Below are 7,500 nucleotides of genomic sequence, written 5' to 3'. Positions count from 1 at the left end.
AGATAATGGGTATCAACACTTTAGCTGTCCCAGTTATAAGCTACAGCTACAACATCCTTAACTGGACACTAAACGAACTATGTAAAATAGACAGGAAAACAAGAAAAATAATGACAGGATATAGGATGCACCACCCAAAATCTGACATAGAAAGGCTATATATTTCTACAGCTGAGTGAACAGGATCAACGTGAAATAAAGTGTCTTGCTCAAGAACACAACACGCAGCCCGGTCCGGGATTCGAACTCACAACCTCACGATCGTAAGCTCGACACTCTAACCACTGCGCCATGCATCTTCACTAATAGTAATAATGATAATAATAATATGGACAATTTGGTGTGTTTATTTTAATGGCCTACCAATGTATACAGTGCGGTTCTTTGCCCTAGGTGTCAGGAAGACTCTCGACAAGAAATGGAAAACAGAATTGAGAGAAAATGGTAATGAAAATAATGATGATGATGATAATGATGGCAATAAGCAAGATGACTATAATAGTGAAGAGAGAGGACGAACATATTGAAAGAGATGGTAGTGACATCACTTACAAAGGATAAAAGAATTGTCTGTGTTTGGGAAAAGATCAAAATAACTGAATTCTTTCATCTTAAAGAAAGAAGAAAGTAAAGGCTAAAAGCTTCAAGTGTCTAATTCTAAAATAGACACACACACACACACACACATATATCAGAGACAAGGAAGTACATTTTGAACAGAGTATAGATGTGAAAACAGCAGAAAGATTGAATATTTTACCCTTATAAGATGAAAAATGTTGCCAGCAGGCTGCTATATATATATATATATATATATATATATATATACACACATACACACACACACACATATTCAAACACATACATAGGTTGTAGCTGGCACTCTGTCGCTTACGACGTCGAGGGTTCCAGTTGATCCGATCAATGGAACAGCCTGTTAGTGAAATTAACGTGCAAGTGGCTGAGCACTCCACAGACACATGTACCCTTAACGTAGTTCTCGGGTATATTCAGCGTGACACTGAATGTAACAAGGCTGACCCTTTGAATTACAGGCACAACAGAAACAGGAAGAAAGAGTGAGAGAAAGTTGTGGTGAAACAGTACAGCAGGATTCGCCACCATCCCCTGCCGGAGCCTCGTGGAGCTTTAGGTGTTTTCGCTCAATAAACACCCACAACGCCCGATCTGGGAACCGAAACTGCGATCCTATGACCGCGAGTCCACTACCCTAACCACTGGACCATTGCGCCTCCACAAACACATACATAATACATACATGTATGCACACATACATACACACATAAATATATATGCACACACACACACACACACACACACATTCATACATGCATGCATGCATATATATATATACATATATATATTTATTTTTATATATGCGAGTAAAAATAAATACAAAAAAAGGGGGTTTTGTATGATTGTGTATAGAGGAATATATTATTTTGTTTAAAAGGGTTCCAACACTGTCTGTTTTTTTATGTTTTATTTATATTCCTGCAAAACCAATGTGGGATATAGAATATGGAATATACAATATATAATATAATATATAATATATAATATAAAATAAAAATGGATGGTACTATGAAATGAAGTATTGAATGTCTTATTGAATATATGGAATATGTCTTATTGAATAGATGAAATATTGAGTGTTCAATATAAAGGATTAAATATATAAATATATAAAGGCGAATATGTATTTTCTATACCTTGTGGTATTTCATATTTTCTATACCTTGTGGTATTTCATATTTTCTATACCTTGTGGTATTTCATCATGGCCGGTGTGACAGACTTTAACAGATATATATATATATATAAATGAAACATTCAAACACTGAGATTTGAAGTTAGATGTCACTATTGTTCATATCATCTGTGGATAAATTCTAAATTTGAAGATATCACCAGTAGTGGCATGGGTGGATCGCAGTTATAATAGCTTTAAATAGCTATGAATTATAAATTTGCACGAAGTGTAATGATGTTTAATAAGCATCTACCTGCTAGAAATAAGAGCTAAGTCTTAACACACATATATGTATTTACTGTTCACTTTCCCATTATTTTATGGGTCAGGAGGAATCTGTTGAAGCAGATTTTTAACAAGCCAGATGTATTTCTTGTCACCAACCCACACCTGCTGCCAAGTAAAGTAATATTTCCCCGTAAAACAGACATGCTTCCACAGGATATTGGAAATGTATGACATTGATTATGATAGTGATACTCGTTTACAATGATTATACTGTCAAGGCTAGTAAATACAAACATACACAAACTCTCTCTCTCTCTCTCTCTCTCTCTCTCTCTCTCTCTCACAGACACACACACACACAAACCATTATATGTATATACAGCGAGCGATGGGTAAATTGTCACCATATATTTTTAATTTCCCGCAAGTGCATTGTTTGTTTTTGATTTTGTCGACTACTCAGTATAGTAGGGTCAGTTGGGCACCATCTCTAAGAATAACCGCATCATGATGGAATTCACTCAGCCAGAAATTTGGAAACAACATGCAATACTGCTCAGCATTCATGCCAGAAGCTCCAATACAAACATTTCAGAGTGTTTGGGTGTCAATTTGAGGAAAGTGCGATCTGAAGATATGTACTGAGAATGATAAAAATTAAACATTAAAAAGTCGACATCATGGTGTCTGGAGTGATCACTAGTGATGGCGATGCTATACCTCCAATCTTCTTCCCACACAGCCTTAGACTCAACACAGAGGTCTCCATCAAGTACTTGGAGGATGTAGTGCTGCCCTGGATCAAGAGGCTGGCTGCTGGAAGACCCTATATCTGGCAACCAGACTCTGCACCATGCCACACAAGAAGGAGAACCCAGTCATGGCTGTCAGACAATTTCTGTGACCACATCACCCCTAACATTTGGCCGCCTGACTCCCCAGACTGCAGCTCCCTTTATTATTATGTGTGGGGTGCAGCTGAGTGAGAGACCAACAAAACTCCTTGCAACACCAAAGATGAACTGAAGGAAAGGATTGTGACAGCATTCACCAACTTAAACAAGGGGACAGTCCAGAAAAGCTGCAGGAATTTCTGAAGTCTGGAGGCCATGGTTAAAACCAATGACGATTTTATTGAATAAATTTACTCTTTAGTATTTCAAGATATTTTTATGTAATTTTGGTAAATATGTCTGTTAAAACGAGATGTCAGTGTTATTTCCATTTTGCATAATTTAGATGAAAGTCAGCAATGGTCTCCCTTGGTCATGAGCCTCTGGCTAACCAAAGCCTTGTGAGTGGATTTGGTAGATGGAAACTGAAAGAAGCCCATCGTGTGTATGTATGTATTTGTGAGTCTGTGTTTGACCCTCCCTCCCCTAACTATCAGTTGACAACCGATGTTGGTGTGTTTACGTCCCCATAACTTAGTGATACATATATATATATATATATATATATATATATATATATATATACATACATATATATGCATACATATATATATATATGCATACATATATACATACATATATATATATATATGCATACATATATACATACATATATATATATATGCATACATATATACATACATATATATATATATATATATATATATATATATACATACTTATATACACACACACACACACACACACACACACACATATATATACCTGTATGTGTGTGTGTGTGCGTGTTTCTCCCTAACCACTGTTTTACAACCAGTGTTGGTGTGTTTGGGTTCCTGTAACTTAGCAGTTCAGCAAAGGGGTCCAATGGAATAAGTAACAGGCTTAGCAGGAAATTAAGTAGTGGAATCGATTCATTTGACTCAAAAGTTCTTCAAGGCAATGCCCCAGCATGGCCACAGTCTAATAACTGAAACAAGAAAGAGAATAGATACAAAAGACCACTGCTTAGCGCTGCCATCCAGTATGCATAAATACGTGCATGCGCATGTATGCGTGCATGCGCATGTATGCGTGCGTGCATGTGTGTATTTAGGTGTCTGTCTGTTTGTCTTAATATTGGCATATTGGTGTTTCTTAAAAAAAAAGAAACAACATGGTGCATCCCATTCCATATTGTAATTTAGTGGCACTACAAATAGATATTGATGAGTTATAGACTTCAAAATAAGCACCCGGGTGAGGTGAGGGGTGTGAGGGAATCAATACCATCGACTGCGACCATACAAAGCAATACCCCTGGATGGTCCTAGCCTAATAACTGAAAGGAGTCGAAAGAGGAGAAGCGTAAGATTTTCCATTTTTGTTTGCAGACTTAATTAAAACTATGGAACATATTCTTCAACGTGGTTCAAAAAGGGATCCCAAATCAATAAGAATCTTTGAAGATTGGTCGAAATCAATAACTAATCGATTACAATCAACACTGTTCTAGCACCTAATACTGGATTCTTGGATTGAATCCAACCACATTCTAGGAAATTAACCAATTATATTCCTTTATTCTTTATTCACTCACTGGCATCAGCCATTGGCCTTTAGCCAAGCTGGGGCAGAACCTTCAAGAAGTTTTAGTCCTTTCTTTATATTGATTAATGTAATTAGTTTGGTATTCACGGTATTGATCTGTCTGTATTGATTTCTGTATTAACCTATTTTTCTTTTTGTTGTTTTTGTTTAGAGAGTTACTTCCCTTTGATGAGGTTGATACGTTTAGAGTATTTCAACCGATTTACACAAGAATATGCCATGATGTTGATATGTGAAGTCTCGCTCAACTCTGACATGATCAATAAATTTAACTCTAATAATAATATTGATTCCCACCAGCCTGCCTGCCAGCCAGCAGGAAGTGTTTTGCTGTTTTCTATTATTTCTATTGATTACCATAACTAAATATTACATTTATATATAGCTGTGAGTGTGAGCATACGTACGTATGTACATACATACATACATACAGGATATGTAACACACTGCCTAAATACCAATCTTGAAGAATTAGGCTTCTCAGAATCAGAAAGGAGAGAGCTGATTTGAAGACTACAGATCCAATCCATCACTGGAACTGCAAAAATTTGTAAAACTTTCCAGAAGTTTATCATTTAAATATATATGCGCATGTAATTTTGTGATATAGGTGTGTTATACCATGCTTCTACACAATTTGTAGATGTAAGAAAGATGGTCGAAGTTTCACCTCATTCACGACCATTACAGCTCCCACTATAATCACCAACATGCCACCGCCACCATAGTCAACTACAAACCCTGCCACCACCACCACAAAAACCAAATGCAATAACACCTACCACCACCACCATCACCACCACTATAATCCTCACTACCACAACCATCATCACCATTACCAACACCATGATCACCACCACCACCACCATCACCATCACAACCACCACTACCACCACCAGTGTAGCCCCCTCACCATCATTGCCAACACCATAAGCAAAACACCAACCACCAGGATACCTCCCTCACCACCACCACCACCACCACCAACACTATAATCACTATGACAACTACCACTACCACAAACACAAGGATACCCCCCTTACCACCAAGACCTTAATCCACCCCATCCCCTGCTGCCACCACCACCACCACCACCACCACCACAAAGATACCCCTCTTACCACCAAGACCTTAATCCACCCCCATCCCCTGCTGCTGCCACCATTACCACCACCACCACCACCACCACCATTACTATCACCAACAGTATAGCACCTCACCACCACCAACACCATAGTCACAACACCACCACCACCACAAACACAAAGATACTGCCCTAACCACCAAGACCTTAATCCACCCCATCCCCTGCTGCTGCCACCACCACCATCACCAATAACAACAACACCTGTTTAGTGTAACAGATGGAGAAGAGCAATGGACAGAATCATTTGAAATCAGGAAATAAAGTTCCATGTGTGTCATGTTGAGTAAATATTTTGAGAGCAAAACAAACGGGGGGGGAGGGAGAGAGAGAGAGAGAGAGAGAGAGAGAGGGGGAGAGGGAGAGAGAGAGAGAGAGAGAGAGAGAGAGAGATAGGAGTGTTGTTTACTGAAAATAGTAAATATACAATAAATATAGCTTTGTATCACATATACAGCCTGTGAGTGGGTGTGTTTAAAGCACGCATGTGTGTCTGTGTGCCTGTGATTTAGAATGTGCATGATAGAAACAGAGAGAGAGACAGACAGACAGACAGACAGAGGGAGAGAGAGAGAGAGAGCCAGTATTGAAACTAAAACAGGGCAAAGTGGGAAGAATCAGCCATATATATATATATATATATATATATATATATATATATATATATACATAAATTAAAAACGTAAAATTAAAACAGAACACAAAAGTTTCCGCGGTACACGTGTTTCAAGCTTTATGCACAAACAGTCATTGCATCATTATATGGGTATATAATTGATAGACAGGATGGTATAAAGCTATCTTCAGCCGCAAATGTGTTCTTTCCCAAGCATTATATCACAAAGAAGAAATCACCAAGAAAAAAGTAAAAGAGAGAGAAACGTGAGAGAGAACAAGTGGGTGTCCACTTGGTATTGTCCATATATGTGTATGTATGTATGTATATATGTGTAAGTATGTGTATATTTATATATACATACATATATGTATGTATAAGTGTGTATATATATATATATATATATAAAGTGTAGTATATTGCCACTTAAGTGTGGCTGACCCCTAGGGGTGGATGTTACTGTTGCTTTTAGCCCCAGGAGGACATCTCCTCCAGCTGGCTTATCGACACACGACTGTGTCCTGTTTGCCAAGGGAAGTTATCCCTCTCACCTCGGCCAGCAGCACGAACGTATCCGGATTTCAGGGTTATTTCCCTTCGTCGGCGTTCGACAGCTGTTGACCTTGGTCATATATATATATATATATATATATATATCTGGTGTTGCCATCCGGTTTCACCAGTCCTCAGTCAAATCGTCCAACCCATGCTAGCATGGAAAGCGGACGTTAAACGATGATGATGATGATGATGATGATATATATATTATATACAAAGAGAGAGAGAGAAAGAGAGAGCAGAAGAAAGATATAAGGTAGAGCCAGCAGCACTGAAATTGAAGCAGAGAGGTGAGAAGTGGAGATAAAAAGCTAGAGAGGGAGTGTGTGTGTGTGTGAGAGAGAGAGAGAGAGAGAGAGAGTGAAGGGTCCCAGGAGAGAGACAGAAAGACAATGAGTCAATAGCATTAAAATCTATTTATCTATGTATCTATCTATCTTTTTATGTATCTTTCTATGTATCTATCTATCTATCTATCTATCTATCTATCTTTCTATCTATACACACACATGTATATAATGGTTGGCCCTGAAATGGCATGTATTCTCTCCTGATGACTGCATACACTTGCTGGCTTCCGGTATGCGGAGCTTTCGATTCGTAACACTTGCATATGCAAGTTGTTTTCAAAACAACATGGTGATGCAAACAGGAAAAACAGAACTCAAAATATGAG

General features: G+C 38.1%; 1 protein-coding gene across 6 annotated transcripts in view; it reads right to left on the bottom strand.

Annotated features, from left to right (window-relative positions):
* LOC106881904 (voltage-gated inwardly rectifying potassium channel KCNH6) overlaps positions 1-7,500 on the bottom strand; it is a 258,767-nt gene that overhangs the window by 101,688 nt on the left and 149,579 nt on the right. The gene's annotated exons all lie outside the window — the stretch shown is intronic.

Source organism: Octopus bimaculoides, chromosome 27 (genome assembly GCF_046866305.1).
Source record: "Octopus bimaculoides isolate indiv1 chromosome 27, ASM4686630v1, whole genome shotgun sequence".
In the NCBI taxonomy this organism is placed as follows: Eukaryota; Metazoa; Mollusca; class Cephalopoda; order Octopoda; family Octopodidae; genus Octopus; species Octopus bimaculoides.
This window is presented reverse-complemented; position numbering and strand designations above follow the sequence as displayed.